At 43.4% G+C, this 21,288-nt stretch overlaps 1 protein-coding gene and 1 non-coding gene across 11 annotated transcripts in view; one reads left to right on the plus strand and one right to left on the minus strand.

Annotated features, from left to right (window-relative positions):
* MACF1 (microtubule actin crosslinking factor 1) overlaps positions 1–21,288 on the minus strand; it is a 339,001-nt gene that overhangs the window by 295,034 nt on the left and 22,679 nt on the right. The gene's annotated exons all lie outside the window — the stretch shown is intronic.
* Positions 11,804–11,990, plus strand: LOC122678404. Its single transcript, XR_006336089.1, has one exon. It is a non-coding gene; the product is annotated as a U2 spliceosomal RNA (small nuclear RNA).

A 21,288-nucleotide genomic window follows, 5' to 3' on the forward strand; every position in this document is an offset into this window, starting at 1 on the left:
TGCTTATAGCTCTTTACTAGTTTAGACAGTTACCAGATAAAAGGGGAAAAATGAAAGCCCCTCATGCCCTAATGCAGGGGTCCCCAACCTCTGGGACTCAGACCAGTCAGATCAGCAGCAGCATAAGATTAGAAATAAAGCACACAATAAATGTAACATACTTGTATCATCCCAAAACCATCCCCCCACCCCTGGTTATGTGGAAAAATTGTCTTCCACAAAATTGGTACCTAGTGCCAAAAAGGCTAGGGACCACTGCCCTAATGCCAACCAAAAGCACAACTCCACAAACTTCCCACTTTTTCCTCATGTAGGAAAGAGCCAAAAAGGAATGCTTGCACAATACTCAGAGAAACCACAAGGGACATTTTAGGTACAGGTGACCCCAATATTTAAAGTCTGCATCCACCCAATCTGAGGTTGTGGCTGGGTGTGGGACACAAACCAGAGAAGAGGCTGAGACTTCTTGTTTGCGAACAGCAATCATTCTAATAACAGCTTTATGTTTCCACAATGCTGGTTAGCAGGGCCTCAATGCCTTCTTTCCCACCCACAATCTAATCCTGACCACCCCCCTTTTTCATTTGAGAGGGACAAGCATGTATCTTTAGTCCCTGCTACAAAGAAGGTCAGTGATTGGAAGCCTTATCCAAGGTCATTAGCTAGTCAGATGGAACTAACATTCAACTTTTAAATGCTTTCTCACATGAAGGAAGACTGCAAAACAACTGTTTCTCAAGTAATTCATAGGCAACTAAAATTCCCTGTATCGTGTCCACAAAAACTCCTTTATCTCTCTCTCTCCTATCTCCATTTTCTACTAATGTCTCCTAACTCAATAGGCCAGGCATGTCTGCTGACATCCAGTGCATTTAAAGCTTCCCTCCATTATTCAACTTAACATACATTTATAAACACTAACTTCGAGCTGGGCGCTGTGCTAAACTTTGGGGACAAAAAGATGGATGAGATGCAGTCTCAGTTCTCAGGATGCACAGTCTCGTGGGACACAGAAAGACAAACATGTAACTGTTATTCAGAAGAACCAGTGACATCAAAAAGGAAGAATATATGCTTAGGATGCTTCAGTTCTCCAGGCATAGCATCTAGGGAGAACTGGTGTGTCCAGTGAAAGGAACCTTTCTCTCAAGGAACCTCTGAAAATATTTTTACTTTCATCATTCCCGACTTGACACCTCCAAATGATGCTGCCCCAAACGCCAAGGCTGTAAACTGACATGGCATGTAAAAACAAGAACACTACCACAATGGGAGAAAACTCGAGTCAGCTCTCAGAGGAAGCCCTGCAGAACCGCACCCAGGAAACCACCTGAGCAGTGAAATGACTGTACTAACTTTTCCCCACTGTCCATCACTCCCATGGCCAGAGAATGGGACACGCAGGAGGATTTATCTGAAGGGAGAGAAAGGAAACCCACATTACTCCTGTGGACAAAAACTCTCCCCACTGAAGCAGTCTCAGTAAAACATCACAATGTTTGATGATTTAAAAGTCGTTTCGAGGGGATATATGTATACATAAAGCTGATTCATTCTGTTGTGCAGCAGAAACTGACAACACTGTAAAGCAATTATACTCTAAAAAAAAAAAAAAAAAGTCATTTAGTATTGTTACTCCCTCCAGGTTAGTCTGCAGCTAAATCATTCCACAAAAAGTAGCAAGACATCTAGCCTAAAACATGTACTTTAAAAATGTGTTTTTAAAACTAAAGCCCCATCATTTTAAATGTATTAGGGTCTTAGCTATATTTATACTCTGTTATACTCTATACTCTTTTCAAAGCACCATTAATTTTCATCTTCTGATAATGACAAACCACTGATGGAAATAAAATCAAGTCCAAGAGTGACCTTTTCCCTCTCAGGGGCAAGTACCAAACCCTCAGCACAAGACTTTTTCTAGGTCCACATTACTCACAGAAAAAAGAATGGAGAATGAAGTGAGGCTTTTCTATCAGCAAAACAACAGATTCTCTGATTAGGAGACCCTCAGGTGCCTAAATCAAGCAATCAAAACATTCTGCCCTCTACACCACAGAAGGGTTTAAACCATCATACTCTATTTCCTTTTCTCTACCTTCCTATCCGTTGGGGAGGGCAGAGGAGTGGAGGATAGACGGATTACATTTGAGGCCTGGGCACGTAGCAGCACTGTTCACTGCAATATGTGGGCCTCAGAGATGAATCTGATGACCAATCTAGTCTGTGTGTGGTAGGAGGGCATTTGTGAAGGAAGGAAGAAAGAAAGAAAGAAAGGGCAAAAAAGGAAGTAGTGGGGGTAGAAATAAAAGGTTTCCTACTACTCTAGCAGAAATCCCTACAAGCAGACTCAAGGAGATCCTGGCAACCCCTCAGGCCTATGGCTGGGAAAACAAATGAAAGGCACATCCCCACCCCTCGGACCATTCTGGCTATCCTGCACCTCCCTTGGATTTCCTAACTCTAAAGGAAGCCTTTTCCCCAGACTCATTATAATGAGAAAGCAAGTAGCTGCATGGCACAGGTTTATGGCAAAGAAAATGAATGGCAATTAATAACTGGTTTGTACCAGAGAAGCTGGTTTATTTGATCTGCCTCCTGGTTCCAAGGAGCGTCTCTCTGCATTACGCCATCCTTCTAGTTATGTGTTTAATAAAGTCATACTCTCATATCTAACAACGTAGCATCCTCCCTTCCATCCCCTTATCAGCCCTCCTCCTACACTTACTATCTTTTCCCCAACCTGGAGTCTGAATCCCATTCATTAGAGGAGGAAGCATAACCTGTTGCACAAGTGTTTCATCTGCTGACACTCCTCAGTAGCACACGCCCCTCGTGATAGTCAGCCAAGATGATGTCATCAGTTGAATGCTCCCTGGGGTTCTGGCTTTGAGCACCTGATCTTAAATAGAGTGTGAAGTACTAAGAAAATCCAATCACACTGACATTTGGTGAATACCTTCTGAATGCAGGGCACTGAGCCAGACAAAATGACAGATAGGAGAAAGAATAAATCATAATCTGTGAGCTCCAGAAGCACAATCTAATTGGGCAAATCCATAGGAAGTTAAATACCAAATGATAAAATACAAGTGATGACATACAGCATGACATGGTCAACTGGCCAATGAGTGATAGAAATTAATGCTATGAGTTCAGAAGTCGAATGAGTTAGCACAGGTTAGTACGGTTTGCAAAGGAGTACTGGGAAAAGGGAGGACTCAAGCTGAGCTCTCAAGTAGGATTTCAAGAGGTGGGGACAGACCTGATAGAAAAGGGGATGGCTCTAGCAGAGGCACAAGTCCTAAATACCAAAGGAAAGCCCCAAAGTAAGCCAGGCAGATGGCAACAAAAATGAATAAGAGGCAAAAACAAACAAAGAGGCCGCATTACCCAGCAGGCCACACTACAGAGTATCAGCACAGGGACTTTTTCAAGCAGAAGGAAAATTATCCCAAATGGAAGACCAGACATGCTAGGAGAAAGGAAAAGCAACTTTTAAAAACAGATAAATATTTGGTAAATCCAGACGAACACTGTCTTGAGACTCCCCTGGCAGTTCAGAAGTTAAGACTCTGCCTTCCAATGCAAGGGGTGTGGGTTCAGTCCCTGGTCAGGGAGCCTTATAAGATCCCATGTGCCTGGCACCCAAAAAACAAAACATAAAACAGAAGCAATACTGTAACAAATTCAATAAAGACTTTAAAAATGGTCCACATAAATACATGAATGTTGTCTACACAAAGCAAAAATCATAATGGGTTTTTATTTACTTAATAAACATAACAAAAATATACTAAAGCATTTGCATTAAAAATAAATGCTATGATAAAAATAAGTAACATATGTGTGCATAGAACATTAAAGCAGAGAAGAGAGTGGCTAATTCACTCACTCAAAAGAACTCAAAAAGTCATCAATAAGAACATAAGATCTGGAATGAGTCAGGAAGGATAAGTTTTTCAAGAGAATAGATTTAGGAGGACTCTGCAGACAGAGGCAATAATGCAAGCAAGATAAATGAACTAGAAACGATCTGGAGTGTGAGTAGACTACATGCAGGAGCGCGTGAGTACAGCAAAGGATGACGGGGTCTAAAACAAGAATCACAGTCTGGAGCCGAAATGTGGACAGACTGTGTCTTCTACAAAGAAATTTTGGCCTTCTGCTAAACTGACATATAATCTACAGCCTGTCTCTCCTACAAAGCCCTTCCCAGTGAAAGACTGCTTTCTAGAGGGCACATAGGTAAATGTCACCTTTAGTAAATAAATAAAATAGATAAGGCTTTGGGACAAGAGGAGATATGACCAACATGAAGGAGTAAAGGAGGGAGAGGGGCAGTTCCAAAGTAAGTTTGCTTTTTTAATTTTTTGGGTTAGTCGCTAAGTCGTGTCCTACTCTTTTGTCACACTATGGACTGTAACCCACCAGGCTCCTTTGTCCTGAGACAAAGAGAGATTTCCCAGGCAAGAATACTGGAGTGGGTTGCCATTTCCTTCTCCCAGGGATCTTCCCCACCCAGGGACCAAATTCACAACTCCTGCATTGGTAGGCAGATCCTTTACCACTGAGCCACCACAGAAGCCCAGAGTAAGCCTGGCCATAAAAGAGAATGCAATCATGTCATTGTGGCAATGTGGATTGACCTAGAGATTACCATTCTAAGTGAAGTCAGAAAGAGAAAGACAAATACCATACAATATTACTTAAATGTGGAATCTAGAATATAATACAAATAAATTTATTTACTAAACAGGAACAGACTCACAGACATAGAGTACAAACTTATGGTTACCAAAGGGGAAAGCAGAGTGGGAGAGGGATAAATCAGGAGTTTGTGATTGAAGTGAAGTGAAGTCGCTCAGTCGTGTCCGACTCTTTTCGATCCCATGGACCATAGCCCGCCAGGCTCCTCTGTCCATGGGATTCTCCAGGCAAGAATGCTGGAGTGGGTTGCCATGCCCTCCTCCAGGGGATCTTCCCAACCCAGGAATCAAACCCAGGTTTCCCACATTGCAGGTGGATTTTTTACCATCTGAGCTACCAGGGAAGCCCAGATACAAACTACCATAAATAAAACAGGTAAACAACAAGGTCCTATTCTATAGCACAGGGAACTGTATTCAATATCCTACAACACACCATAATGGAAAACAATATAAAAAAGAATATATATGTATGTATACATATAAATAACTAAATCACTGTTTTGTATACCAGAAACTAACACAACACTATAAATCAACTATCCCTCAATTAAAAAAAAAAACAAACAAACCAGTAAGCCTGGCAAGGAGAAAGCTGAAAGAATACAAACTAAACTTAGAAGACCATTTACCCTGACCAGTGGGACTAGAGAAAGACTTGGAAACTCTCACCTTTTAATTTGTACTGCTTAAATTTACAATAAGCATGTATAATTTTGTAATCATGAGAGTTAGACAAGCATAGGAAGCCTGTGTGTTTTCCTCTTCAGTTCTAGAACAGTATTTTTTGTTTTAAAGTAACTCACAATGTCCCACACCTGACTAGGGCCCCTAGGCAAGACTGAAACCACTAAGTAAGAAGTGCCAACTGAAGTCACAAGTCGCACTCCCTTTCCCACTCATGAACAATAAGAACTCCAAAAAATGCACATAAAGGTCACTTCCCCAACCCTTCAGTCAGTGTACTTCCAGAACTAGGAGTTTTTAGAGAAAAGGAGGAGACTCGGGCCTAGCAGTTCTATTCAAGGAAATGAAGGGAAAGTATAATATGGTGGTTAAGAGCAGGAGTTCTGTTGTCCCACAGAGTTGTATTTCTAGATGTGACCTTGAGCAAGTTATTTCACTGGCTTGAGTATCACTTTTCTCCTCTGTGGTGGTGGTTTAGTCGCTATGTCGTGTCCACCTCCTGCGACCCCATGTACTGTAGCCTGCCAGACTCCTTTGTCCATGGGATTCTCCAGGCAAGAATACTGGAGTGGGTTGCCATTTCCTTCTCCAGGGGATCTTCCCAACCCAGGAATCAAACCCGGATCTCCTGCATTGCAGGCAGATTCTTTACCAACTGAGCTACAAGTGCCTACACTTTCTCCTCTGTAAAATGATGATAATAATGATATCTACTTCATGAGGTTGATATGAGAATTAAATGGGCTAGTGTATATTAAAAAGTGCTTAACACAGTCCCTCGCACACGGTAAAAATTCAACTAATGGGAGCTATTATTATTAATCCATTCAGTGCATAAAAAAAAAGACATATCCTACGATGCTATGTATCAGATCCATTTCCCCTCTCTTTCCTAAATGATGCCGAAAGCAAGGTGCAGAATTAGCAGGACAGGGGGTGACCCTGGGTTCTTCCTGTGTCCCTACCAAAAGAATTGTAGTGAAGAGAGGGAAGATGGCGGAAGGACAGTGAAAGACTCAACATGGCTGACTTTCAAGATGGAGGAAGAGGCTGGGAGCCACAGGGAGCAGGTGGCCCTGAGAAGCTGGGGAAAAAACTTTTAAGTAGGAGAATCACTGTTCTGCTCACATGAAAACTTCCTATTGATTTTGAGAGGTAGAGGAGGATTTCAAACCATTATCTGGCACAAAGATGGGCAGTAACCAAACAGTTCAGTCGGAACCTGTTCCAGTACCTGCAGACGAACATCAACTCGGCATGATCATATGACTCTGAAACACTCCTTCAAATTGATGTATATATACACTACCATATATAAAAGAGATAGCTAGTGGGAACCTTCTATAAAGCACAGGAAGCTCAGCTCAGCGCTCTGTGATGAATTAGGTGAGGTGGGGTGGAGGGAGGTCCAAGAGGGAGGAGATATATGTATGTACATTTATAAAGTTAAAAAAAAAGTTAGTAATAAATTCTCAGAGACAAGCAGAAGTTAATTTCACACATGCTCTTCTCTCCAGGTTAGAAGTAGCTGAACAAACAGTTTGAATTGTGTTCCCCAAAAGATGTTTAAGTCCTAACTCACAGCACCTGTGAATGTGACTTTACTTGGAAATATGGGCTTTACAAATAATCAAGTTAAGATGAGATCCTCAGGGTGAACTCTAACCCAATATAAGACTAGTTTTCTTATAAAAAAGACAGACACACACGAACGATGTAAAAGCACATAGAGACAGGCCATCTGCAAGCCAAGGAATGCCTGAGGCTACCAGAAGCTGGGCAAAAGGCCTGAAACAGATTCTCCCTCACAGGCCTCAGAAGAAGTCAATCCTGTGACACCCTGATTTTGGATATCTAGCTTCCAGAACTGCAAGACAACAAATTTTTGTTGTTTAACACATTATTGACTGGGGAATTTTTGCAGAAAACTAATGCGGGTGGCCAGCAATTTGTTATGTAAGTGAATACTGAAACATCTCTGGCCAACAATGTTTGGGTAACAAAGGATGTATTAATACATCTCTGGTAAATAATGCGTTAAGCCATTGAGTTTGTGGTACTTAGCTATGGCAGCCCCAGGAAAGCAATACACCATTTTTTTTAAATTGGCATTTATCCTACTTTAACGGGGCTTCCCTGATGGCTCAGTGGTAAAGAATCCACCTGCCAATGCAGGAGACATGGGTTAGATCCCCGGCTGGGGAAGATCCCCTGGAGAAGGAAATGGCAACTCACTCCAGTATTCTTGCCTGGGAAATACCATGGACAGAGGAGTCTAGTGGGCTACGGTCCATGGGGTCGCAAGAGAGTCAGACATGACTTAGTGACTAAACAACAATAACTGCTCATAAACTATGTATTTTTTAAGCAAATTTTAATTTAAAATCAAAGGTGGATTACTTAAAAATGACAGGACCTGGCTATATATACACTTTTTTTCCCCAAAAATGAAAATACCACTATGGGAAAAAGACACTAGGACCAATATAGATTCTTACTCCTTTTGAACCTAGTTTATCTGCTTCCTTAACCATCCCTGGATGTAAAGAAAGAAGGAAAGAGAACTCTTGTACATTGGGTATCCACTGTGTGCCTCATGGATATTAGGTGCTAATACACATTATCTTATTCAAATTTCATAAATCCCTGCATGGTATGAACCATCTCCCCATTACTAGTGAGGAAATCAATGTTTAGAAAGGTTAGGTAAGTTACCCAACATCATACAGCCAGAAAGTGGCTGAGCCAAGATTCCAATCCCGTGTTTTTAACTAAACCAACCTGCTTGAGCAAGTACTTTTGAACCAATTAACAATCTTTTATTAATTTCAAGCACTGTATGTTGAGTGAATTAATAAAGAGACTTTATAAATCCCATTTAATTCTCCCATTTTTACCTAAGGAAATTGGCCCAAAGAAGTAAAGTGACTTGACCAGAGTCACAAATAAGTTAGTATCAGAATTAGGTACCCAACCCAAGTCTCCTGATTTTCATTACATCCCATAAGTTTGAGGATAACAGTAATACATGAAAACAGAGAGCACAGATGCTAGAAACTGACTACCTCAGTTCAAATCTTGGCTCTGCAATTTACCAACTGTGTGATTTGGGCAAGTCACTTTATCTCTGTTTGGTTTCCTCATCTGAAAATGGAGATCTGTCTCACATGGTTACTCTAATGACTGAATGAATAAAGATACACATAAATTTTTGTGCCTGGAATATTAATAAGTTTTATATTTGTTAACTGCTTCTGCTCCAACTATTATTAAATAATGCTAAGTAAAACATCAAAGAGGATACACATACTGACTGTAGTTTTATTAAACTGCAGACAAATGCACTCATTGAGAGATAGAGAGAAATGAGAAATAGGCTCCTTGTTCCTGTAAATTTGCCTAATTCAGTTACTAGCAATAACATTTATTTTTTACTCTGTACCAGGCTCAGTATTTGATACAGACATTACTAAATTTCATTAAATCTAAGACACCATCAACTGGAGAAAGAATCAGTATTTCATTTATTCTCCCCAGCAGCCCAATGAAGTAGAGAGTTCCCTTATTCTGCAGATAGGAAGCTGAGACACAGAGAGATTAAAGAATTCATCCAAGGTCACACAGCTATTCAATGGCCAAACCAGGTCTCAATCCCAGATCTATCAGACTCCAAAATCCCTTACACTGAACCACTTTGTTTATTACCAACTTGGTGTTGTTCAAACTTTGCATGGAATCACCTGGGAATCTCGCTAAAATAAAAACTGATTTAGCAGGTCTGGGGTGGAGCCTGAAAGTGAAGTCACTCAGTCGTGTCCGACTCTTTGTGACCCCATGGACTGACTTATAGCCTACCAGGCTCCTCCGTCCATGGGATTTTCCAGGGAAGAATACTGGAGTGGGTTGCCATTTCCTTCTCCAGAAGATTTTCCCGACCCAGGGATTGAACCCAGGGCTCCCGCATTGCAGGCAGACGCTTTACTGTCTGAGCCACCAGGGAAGTCTCTGGGGCGGAGTCTAACTCTGTGCATTTCTAACAAGATCCCAGGAGCCATGGATGCTGCTAGTCCTGGGTCACAGAGTGTCTAACTATTCTGCTTCCATTACAATTCTTCCTCCTCCTGGGTCTCCATTCCCAGCTCAGCAATCAGCTAATGAAAAGGACTTTAACTCCCAAAAGACAGAGAAACCTCCTAATTAAGTCTTTGTTTCTCTGCCACCTTCCCTGCTCCTTCCTCTCCCCTCCTGGGCCCCACTCCCTTTTCTAAGGCAGGCTACACAAAGCTACAGAGAGGAAGCTAATAGAGAGTTCAAAATGAATGGCTGGGGAATCTAAGGGGATTTCTAACGAAAACAATGTTAACCTTATGCTTGGCTGATCTGGGTGACAAGGTGCCCCTAAAAGTCCACATGTGACTCCTTTAAGCTCCTGGGGTAAACTGGAAACTAAGCATTCTTTACTCCCATCACTTCTCCAGGGATAATGGGTGTGACCGCTCCCCACCCCCACTCTAGTTTAGGTCTCTGAGCAACGCAGGTAATTACGGTCTGCCTACTAACTACAGAAACAGCTGGCTTCAATCAGGCTCGGTCCTCTCTCCTGCTCTACCTGTCCTACATTTTAGGTATTGTCTTTGTTTGTGCTCTTAGTGCTTATGAACACTACCAAACACATTCAGAAGGGCTGCACTGGCCTGAGCCTTTCTATAGTGGTCCTGGGTGCCCAGGTTAGAAAACAAGTCGGAAATTCAGTTCTGTGTGATGTAACTGAATGGAGGGATAGCATTACCCAGAGCATGGGATTGTTTTACTGACTCAAGGGCTTCACAGACCCCTCTCTGTCACCACGATCCCTCCCTCTATTCCATGGGGTTGGCTTATGGTAAACAATTCTGAATACTCATTGGAAGGACTGATGCTGAAGCTGAAACTCCAGTACTTTGGCCACCTGATGCGAAGAACTGACTCATTGGAAAAGATCCTGATGCTAGGAAAGATTGAAAGCAGGAGGAGAAGGGGACGACAGAGGATGAGATGGTTGGATGGCATCACCAACTCGATGGACATCAGTTTGAGCAAGCTCCAGGAGTTGGTGATGGACAGGGAGGCCTGGCGTGCTGCAGTCCAAGGAACTGCAAAGAGTCAGACATGACTGAGCGACTGAACCGAACTAAACTGAAACAATCCTGAATATTCAATTGAAAGGCTGATGCTGAAGCCCCAGTACTTTGGCCACTTTATGCACACAGCCAATTCACTGGAAAAGACCCTGATGCTATGAAAGATTGAGGGCAAAAGGAGAAGGGGGTGGCAGAGAATGATATGGGTAAATAGCATCACCAATTCAATGGACATGAATCTGAGCAAACTCTGGGAGATGGCAAAGGACTGGAGAACCTGGTGTGCTGCAGTCCATGGGGTTGCAGAGTCAGACACAACGTAACAACTGAACAACAACAACAATAAACAATACTGCAACTCTATTGGAGCAGTTCAAATCAGACCATTTTCAAGAACAGTCTGACTTGAAAATCTTAAGTTGCTTTAAAGCAACTCAGAGGACAAAATCAAAATTTAAGGTAAGAGGGGCGCCTGCCCAGTGGAGTTCACCAGGCCTGAGGACAAACACCTAGTTCAGCTGCTTACCAGCAGGTGACCGTCAGGGAACTTATTTAGGTTCCTTCAGCTCTGGCCTCCTCATCTGTGATATCCACCAATACCATGGGACTGTCACAGGAGGCTACTTGTGACGATTAAACGAGACAAAGCACCTCGCATTCAGTTAGGGCTTAATATGTATTGGTCTCCTCTCCCCACCCCTGCTCACAGGGATACACAGTTAAGCCGATAATGTGTATCTGTACCAAATCACATAAAGGAATTGTGTTTAGGCATGGTTTCATTAAAAAAAAAGAAAGAAAGAAAAATCACCACTCGCCTGGTGAGATCTGGCTCGAGCACCAGTTAGTTACATGACCTTGGGCAAGTTACTAACACTTTTCCATTCCTCATTTCATTTCCTTCCAAGGAACAAGAGTGAGCTCCACTGATCATTTCCAGTTCATTCATTTCACAAATATTTATTGAGTACCTTACTCAATGGTAAAGAACCCGCCTGCCAATGCAGGAGATGCAGGTTCGATCCCTGAATCAGGAAGATCCCTTGGAGAAGGAAAATGGCAACCTACTCCAGTAATCTTGCCTAGAGAATCCCATGGACAGAGGCACCTGGTGGGGGCTCTAGGGGTTACAAAGAATTGGACCCAACTTACTGACATAACAGCATACACCAGACACTCTTCTGGGTGCTAGGAATACAAGAGTTAATAAACAAAAACATGCAGGAACTTCAGCTCTGCTTTTAGACAAATATGTAAACAAGAGGAAGCAGCTAATAACAGCAACAAATATTTTCTGCCTTTATTAGCTTCCTTAAAACTGCCCACACTTACCAGTTTAATATCTGATATGCCCTCTATCCGAGGACAATATATTAAATGGATTTTTGGAGCAGCAAGTTGGAATAGGAGATCGCTCCATTCACTCCTAGCTCTGACCTGATATTGCAGTACCTCCAGGAACGGTGCACCCCCTCGGGGGGAAAAAGAGTGGTGCAGAAAAGTAGACTTGAGTTGGTCTGCCATGGAGAACTAGGACTGCTGCCTTTGGTCTTTCTGTTTCTCGTTTTTCACTACAGCTTGTGTGTAACTGCACAGGCACCCTTTGAGAAACACGTAGGGATGGTTTTTCAGAGCTTTGTTTTCCTTTACCACCCGACATAGAGACAAAAAAAAACTGCCCACACTATCTTCTCTTACTAACATACCACCCGATGTGAATAGTTTTACACTTTTGGAAAGTTTTTTTTCAGGTAGGAGTTTGAAGTAAGAGCAAAGTCGGAGTAAAGAGCAATCACAGCAGTACTGGTAAGAGAAGGCTCTGAGCTCATATTAGCAGTGGAGCTGGAGGAGATGAGAGGTGGAGAGAGTCACAGGAGACGGAATCCATGGGACTTGCTGAAAGACTGGTCACTTAGGCAGGACACAGGAGAGGGAGGACACCTGCATGAAGCCAGATTCCTGGCTTGGACACCTGGATGGGTGAGGAAGACATTCAGCTGAGCGGGAGACCCAGCAAGTGAAGTAGGTCTGGGAGCAGGGAAGGGGACAACGATGCCCAAATTGGACATATCAAGTTTGAGATGTCTGTGGGACAATCGTATGGAAAAACCCATTGCAGGTGCTGTAAGTTGTTGGAAGAACAAAGAAATATAACCATCACCAACATTTGCAAAGTGGTTCAGTTTTTTCAAGTATCGGTACATCACATGCATCTCATTTGACACAACCTACACCCTGAACAAGAAGGAAATGGAGAAGGAAATGGCAACCCACTCCAGTATTCTTGCCTGGAGAATCCCATGGACGGAGGAGCTTGGTGGGCTACAGTCCACGGGGTCGCAATGAGTTGGACACGACTGAGTGACTTAACTAACACCCTGAACAAGACCTTAATTAGGTTGGGAAGTTCAAACAAATATACACAAAAAGTTAACTAACAACAACAACAACAAAAAAAAGAAATGCTACAAGGCAGTTTTGGTCTATGATGAGTTGTAAGAAAAACATTTGTTATACTTAAACCACTAATCAAATCCCCACTCAGCTTTCTAATCTCTGGAGCTTTTATTTATTCAACTTTCCATATTATCACAAGGCTATCTGCTGAAGGCATTATACATCTTTACAAGTCCGAAAGTGAGATGTAATCAAGAGGAGGAGGTGGAAGAGGAAAGAATGCAGAGGGTTTGGCTCTGCTTTTAGACAAAGGCAAAGGGAAGCAGCTAATAACAGCAACAGAAATGACAGGCTGCTTTGTTAGCCCCCGAGCAGTGCCCCCATACCCATCTACACTTACTAACATACCACCTGTGCCCACAGCTACAGTGGCTACTGCCTCTTATCCCTTCTCAGTGGCATATTCATGCCAGGGCCCCACTGCCTCACCCCAGGAGCCGCCCACAGGATGATGCCAGAGAGGAGGCCTGGGCGATGGGAATCTAATGCTCCCTCTAAAGCTTTCCCTCCCACAGGCAGGTGGAGGGAAATTCCAGCCCCTCACAGACACCCATTCTTCCTAATAAAGGCAGCACTACATGAATTATGATACTGATTAAAAATAACAACAATAAAAACAATGAATCAGTCCTCTGGGAGAGGAGAGGATCTCAAAGCACCCCACCTGAACTAGTTGGGTCCATTCTCCTTTTGGGAAACTAACCAGCAGAGGCTGGGATGGGTCCTACACTCCCATGCCCAGAGGTGCCCAGACCAGGCCAGACCAGTTTCTTTCCAATCCAACAGCAACCCCATGGCTCATTGCTGGAATCTGTGTGGACATGAGTGTCTGTAGTAGGTCTGGGATGAATTTCCTCATGTTACAATTGTACAGGGAACCCAAGTGTTCCAGATGGTCTCCTGCCTACCACTCCAGCCACAGGTCACAGAGGGCAGGGGGCCCAGTTAGGACCCTGACCTGGCTGTATGGAGAGGGAACGTGGAAATAAGGTTCTGGGAAGGGCACTGAGACAAACTGCCTGACTCCAAAGGGCCATGGGCAGCACCTCCCCGTCACTCTGCTTGGAACAGAAGATAAGCGTGACTCTGTCAAACCCCTCTCCCTCTGGACTAGGTCTCTTTTTAGGAGAATTTCTACTGGAAAAATGATAGCTAAAAAAGGAGTAACCATCTATTATGTGTTCAACTGCTTATACTTTCTTTATTGTCTGTCATTTGTAACATCTACTGTATACTTTCATTCCCGGGGGGCAGATAGAGGGTTTATGAACTCCACTTATTCAGTAGTAGATACGGTACTACATTCAAAGAGGCTCTGAACAGAGGCATTTTTTGGCTGATGGTGATGACAAGGCTAGCCGAGGGTGATCATACATGTAAAGTGGCATCCCCTGGAGTGTATCCACTGCACTTTGTGAAAGGAGAAGCAAGGAACAAATAAGCAGACACACACATACCTCCTGCAGGACTTAGAAACTGTACTGGATCAGCCAAACCTGGGACTGAAAGGAGATCAAAGATTCTCCAAATTAGTGGAGACACACCTTCCACTCCCAGGGATGACTCACATCAAGTTTACCCAATATAGAGTCCAAATTCACAAAACAAACAACAGAAAACAAGTCACACCGCGGAGAACAGACCAGTTAACAACCAACTCAGAGAATATCACCGGGGGAAGACCTAAGTCAATTCTGAAGGGGACCTAATACACCAGGAAATACCCTCTACACTAAAGGTAAAAAACCCAAGCAAGCAGAGGACAAAGGAAAGGGTAACTAATACTCTTTATAGATATAAAGGTCAGATAAACTCTGAAGGACATGATCATGATTTGAAAAATAGTGATTATACTGACCTTCCCTGGTGATTATATATTAACCTTCCCTGGTGGTTCAGACGTAAAGAGTCTGCCTGCAATGCAGGAGACCCGGGTTTGATTCCTGGGTTGGGAAGATCCCCTGGAGAAGGAAATGGCAACCCACTCCAGTATTCTTGCCTGGAAACTCCCATGGACAGAAGAGCCTGGCAGGCTACAGTCCATGTGGTCACAAAGAGTCAGACATGACTGAGCGGCTTCACTTTGATTATACTGAACCTGCTAAGGTAAGGCAGGGGAGGTTCTGAGTCATGAGAACAAATCCATCACGTCCGCTGCCTGCCTGCCAAAATCAACAAAAAGGAGGCTGCGTCCTCCACAATAGCCACTCTGTTTAGTCTTGCAGAGAACCCGGACTTCACAAGCCTGGTCCAAACAGAATATGAAATACTAACCCTGCAGTCTTCATGGAAAGCACCAATGTTCCTGAGCTCAACTGCCCTGGGGAGAGTAAATGAGGCTAGCTCATGAGGACTCCCACAACAGACAGTGAGACAAGGATTAAAGACCACAGGGGAGAAAAGCCTCTCTCCTTGTCAAGACTCAAGATGCTCCTAAATGCAAAAGTCAGATTAAGTCAACAAATAGAGAAAAAATCATTTTCTGCCCTGTACTTTACTAAATGATACAAAAGAATATACAAGTTACATAAAGTTCCTGCCCTGAAAGAGTTTAAAATTTTTCTAGCGGCACAAAATAAAAGTCAGAAAATAATACAATCGATAACCAAGCAGATGTTACATTTTCTTAGAAAGACCCCTGATTCTCTGCATATTGTGCTTAGTTGCTCAGTCGTCTCGAAGCCTTTGCAACCCCATAGACTGTAGTCTGCCAAGCTCCTCTGTCCATGGGATTCTCCAGGCAAGAATACTGGAGTGGGTCGCCATGTCCTCCTAAAGGGGAATTTTCCTACCCAGGGACAGAACCCAGGTCTCCCGCATTGCAAGCAGATTCTTTACCATCTGAGCCACCAGGGAAGCCCAAGAATACTGGAGTGGGTAACCTATCCCTTCTCCAGGGGATCTTCCCAAACTAAGAATCCAACCAGGGTCTCCTGCATTGCAAGTGGATTCTTTACCAGCTGAGCTACCAAGGAAGCCCCCCATCCTTCACCCCCCACCCCCTACCCCCGTTCTGTAAGGACCCTTTATTCTTCCATCAAACCTACACTGGAAAACTTGGATCCTGGATCAATCCACCTGTCTGCTTTCTCAGTGTCTAGACTCAGGTTGTTGAGTGGTTCTGGGGTTAGAGGGAAGAGAATGAGCACACCTGGGCAAGCGTGTGCACACACACACAGACGCACAACCCCTACTCTCAGCAGATAACTTCACCCCCTAATTCCAGAGAGAATAGAATCCATCAGGAGAAATTCCCTGGCCTCTAATCAACCAGCTCGACCACTGCATCCTTGCCTTCTCCCTCTCTCTCTCTCATCAGACACATTCCTCGTTTGACTCCGGATCTCATGCTTTCATCAGTTATTCTCTCCTGCCCTTGAATTTTATTCTTTCCTCTGCTGACTCTTCCCAAACAACACGTAAACTTAATTTTGTGTTAATGCTTAATTCTGTGTTACAATTAACAAGCAAAATGCCCTCCGCCCTACATCCTCCTCTAACTAGTCTGGCCTTCCTCCTCTCTGCTTCATCAAAGTCTAGGTTTCAAAACCTACTTCTCATTCACTCCCCAGCCCACTGCTTTCTGGAATATACTTTTTATACTGCCATTGAAAATGCTCCAGGAAAAGGTGACCTTTCTAACAGAGAAGTTCTTATCTTGCTTGACCTCTAAATAATCTGACACGGTGTGACACAACTTCCTTCTTGAACTCAGGTCTCCCCTCTTCGTCCTACATCTCTGGGCACTCGCTTTTGGTGGACAATTTCCTTCACAGGATCCTCTTCCTCTGGTCCCCGAACCACCCTCTCCTTGGAGTTCCCCAGGGTTTTTGTCTCTCAGGGTAAACACTCGCTCAGCAATCTCCTGGTCTGTCCACTCCTATCTAGAGCTCTCCTGAGCTCCATATCCTATAGATGCCCCCGGGCAGGGCACCTCTGCCAGCACCCCCCAGAAACCCTAACTTCACCTCAACCAAAGCAGAACTCAGTGCCATCGCCTGCGCCAGCACTGCCACCAGTGCCCACAGATGACCTTCCTCCTCTTAGACGCCCAGTTTTAATTAATGACACCACCCACCCACGCAGAAACTGCAAGCCATCCTAGGTTCTCCCCTCTCACACCACATCCAATTAGTCAACAAAACCCATGGATTTTACCCCTTAACATCTCTTGACTTGTCCACTTGACATTGCTATGTCCACACCTTAGTTTAAACTCTGATCACTTGTAAATTACTCTAACAGCTGCCTAACTGGTCTGTCACTAGCCTTCCCCCTCTCCAGTCCTCTGTCACAACGCGGCGAGAGCAGGGGTATTTCTAACGTGTAAATCTGGGAGGGAGATGGGAGGGGGGATCGGGATGGGGACCACATGTATATCCATGGCTGATTCATGTCAATGTATGGCAAAAACCACTACAATATTGTAAAGTAATTAGCCTCCAAATAATAAAAATAAATGAAAAAAATAAAAATAAAAAAATAAAGTGTAAATCCAATCCTAGTCTTCCTTGCCTAAGATCGTTCAATGGCTCCCCAAAGCCTGTAGGGTGAGGTCTAAACTCTCTGCAGTTTGATACAGTCAGTCAACATTCCAGCCCTGCCCACTTTTCCTACCTCATCTCATTTCTCCTCCCCTCACATCCTCCACTCCACCCTTACAAAGATCCTGTGTTTCCTTTCCTAAGGCTCTCTATCCCTCCTCCTGTTCATGCTGCCCAGAAAGCCCTTCACCTGAACTTTCTGCCCAGAGTTCTGAATTCTCTAGGTGGCAAGTCAGTCATTTCCTCCTGGATGGCTTCCCTGGTCCTTCCCCACTCTGGGTGTCGTGGGTACTCCTTTTCACTACCATGGCGCTAGCCTCATCTGTTCACTAGCACTCCCTGCAATGGAAGGTCATTGTCAGTCTACCAAAGTGTCTTCCCTGTTAAACTGTAAGGTCAAAGAGATGCAAGGACATTATCTTTGTTCCTTCAGCACTTCGCCTACTGCCTGGTTCGGAGTAGATATTCAGTAAATGATTACTGGAACTTCCCTGGTGGGCCAGAGGTTAAGACTCTGCACTTCCACTGCAGGGCGTGGGTTGGATCCCTAGTTGGGGAACTAAGATCCCACATGCCACACAATGTGGCCAATAAATAAACACTAGTTAAATGAATGAATGGATCCTCCAGACAACCCCCTGACACTCTGGGAGATTAGAACTTTAAGATATAATGGAAGATTTTAGAAGGGATTTAAGAGGACTTCTTATGCAATTCTCAGCAGGTGTTCCTGGAAGCATACAAGGAAGGTTGTCAGAGGACGGGAAGAGTAAGTGTCTGGGGCACTCAGCATTGCTAATTTAAATGAGAGGTAAAGACCAAAAAACCCAATCTTGAGCCTTAGGTTCAAACACACAGCCCTATCTAACAAGTTCAGATGGAATAAAATCTTTAGAAGAAGATTTTTAAACAAGAAAAAAGATTTGCTTTGGAATAGCCCTGGAATGAGTGTTAATGAATTCTTTTCAAGACAAAATCTTCTAGAAGAGTTAGCAATGTTAGTACAGTATCTAAACTTAGGTCCCTATACATGCTAAGTCACTTCAGTCATGTCGGTTTCTTTGCGACCCTATGGACTGTAGCCCACCAGGCTCCTCTGTCCATGGTGATTCTCCAGGCAAGAATACAGGAGTGGGTTGCCATGCCCTTCTCTTCCCAACCCAGGGATGGAACCCACGTCTCTTTCATCAATGCCACCTGGGAAGCCCTGCCCAGAATGTCTCTCAAACAGGCCTCTCCCTCTTTAATATCCCTTAATCTAACCTCCTGACTCAATTGCAACAGTGACGTCCTAGAGAATTAATTTCCACGCTCATTCATCATTTACACAGTCACTACACTAATCCTGTCCATTGCATAAAACTCGGGCTCTCCGTATGAACATTCAGGACCTTCTTTCCCTCGACCCCTAATCTTAATGTTATTTTTCAACACTAAATGCCCCCATCTTCCAATTAACACACTCTCCAACAGAGTATCTGCTTATAGCTGCTAATAGAATGCAGTGTACAAAAGTGAGCTTACTCACTGTTGAAGACCCACTGAAAAACATGGCCAAAAAAACCCCTTCCTATATATCTCAATCCAACATGCTCCCGCAGGTTGAAACCATGTGAACTTCAACAGACACTTCAAGCAAGCTTGTTCTTTTACCCACACAAAGGAACTGTTTACCTTTCTGAATAAAAATGATGAGAGAAATTTGCTATGGTAAGAAGCAACCCAACAGTACAGCTGGCAAAGCGCTTGCCCAAAGGAAAGATGCTGACTGACCAATTAATTAACTTGTCCTAGGCAACAGCCCAAATCAACCCTGATAACTGGTACATCCTGATGACTGACACATAGTCCTGCAGAAGAAAGCAGTGCTGAACAGTGAAAGAAAAATAAGTGTTTGGGCCCCACAAAAGCAGACTCACAATCTGACATAAAATTTATGGAGCCAGAAGCAAGCTAAGGGTATCAGATCCCAGGCTGCTAAGAAGGGCCTATTCTTGAGAGCCGCATTCTCTCCAGCTAGAGCACATCTATCTGCAGGTAGGCCTGCCTTTCCACACTCTCCACACATACACAGAAGGCATATAACCCAAAGCTTTACATACCGCCTTGTATTTTTTTAACCATTTTCTGCATTAAGCACATACAACTTTTACAATATGAAAAAAAATTATCTTGAAATATGACTTGAAAGTGCTGCCAAGATTGCCCTTTCTCTTGAGAGAAATTCCCTGCCAATGGACCACATGCAAAAGAAGTAGGAAAAGTCCCTACTCTGTAAGAATCTAAAATCTCATTAGGGAAACAGTTCAAATAGACATGAAGCAATGCAAGAATAATACAAAACAGTACATAGTTAACAGACTAATTATGAGGTAGACATTCCAGGAGACCAGTGAAGGGAGAGATCAATTTCTGATAGAGGAACGGGAGAAAGCCACATGGAGGACACAGGCCTTGTGCTTAGCGCTAATAAGGAGAGATAAGATGTGAAGAATCAAAGAGAAAGGGAGCAGGCATTCCAGGAAGAGAGAACATGAAGGCACAGGGGCAGGTATGAGGACCTGAGGGAATGATTACTGAGACCTGCCCAAATGAAGCACAGAGCAATCACAGTGGATAGAATTAGTTGTGCAGAACAAGTCAAATTATGGAAGGCCCAAAAAACTGGAGACAGACTCAGAAATTCAGTGTAATTTATTCCAGGAACTGAGAAGTTCTGGAAGAAAAAGATAGTATTTTGCTAGAAGTAGCAAAAAAGTCAGAATAAACATTCTTAGATACTGCAAACAAACCAAGCCAATGGGTCTGAAAGAGCTCCTCCAGGCCTGTAAATTAGTAAATGCCCCTGACAGAAGCAAGAGAACAGAGGCTTAAACTCCAACCAAAACCACGAGGAGCAAAGGCAGGAGCTTTAGCACTCCACACACCTGGTCACAACGTGGCTCAACATATAATTGTCAGAAGCTGCAAGTGCCAACCTTATTTAGTAGAAGGAGTTGCCTGGGTGTTTTTAGGATCATTGAGAAAACACTACCAACCCACTGTACAACCATAATTGCTCACTTGTGACTTTGATCCTGTTCCCAGATGTGCACGCCGAAGTACTCTCTATACGATGATCCTGAAAACCTGAAATTGGCACTGAAAAGTACCAGGACAATAAGGCCTCAGCTGATGCATTTCCCTGGCATGGATGATGTCACTTGCCAAGCAAGTCCAAAACAGTAAGCGAGCAGGCGAGCAGGCAGTAGCTCTCATAAGCAGTGTTATTAGCACATGCACACATTTATGATTTCAACAGCATGAGTGTGGCCAAACCCTGTGATTTCCCAGCAGACGGACCTGACTCACTTTCTGAATTAACAGCGTCCATGACCAGAAGCAGCAATTACTCTATTGTTCTGTCTAGAAGCCATCCACTCCAGTTCATGGGCTGTGTCCTAAAAAGGAACTCAAAGACCAAGTGTACATTTAACTAAGAGATTGCTTCAGTATGTCACTTAGATAAACAATACCAAATCCTAAGCTTGTATTTTCCAACCACCGTGTTAACAAAACTTTACCACTTTGCACTACATTGTTTCAGTGATTTATATACCACGAAACCTCTCCTATAATGAGGGAAAAAGAAATCCTTCACAGTTCAGAGATCTGGAAATAAATGCAGGCCACATAAGGTGTGAGACAGTAGTTCAGGGGCTAAAAACTGATAACAATAATGACATTAACAATGATAGTAATGACTAAAGTATTTTCACAGTTAACTCACTT

Source organism: Cervus elaphus, chromosome 20 (assembly GCF_910594005.1).
Source record: "Cervus elaphus chromosome 20, mCerEla1.1, whole genome shotgun sequence".
NCBI lineage: Eukaryota > Metazoa > Chordata > Mammalia > Artiodactyla > Cervidae > Cervus > Cervus elaphus.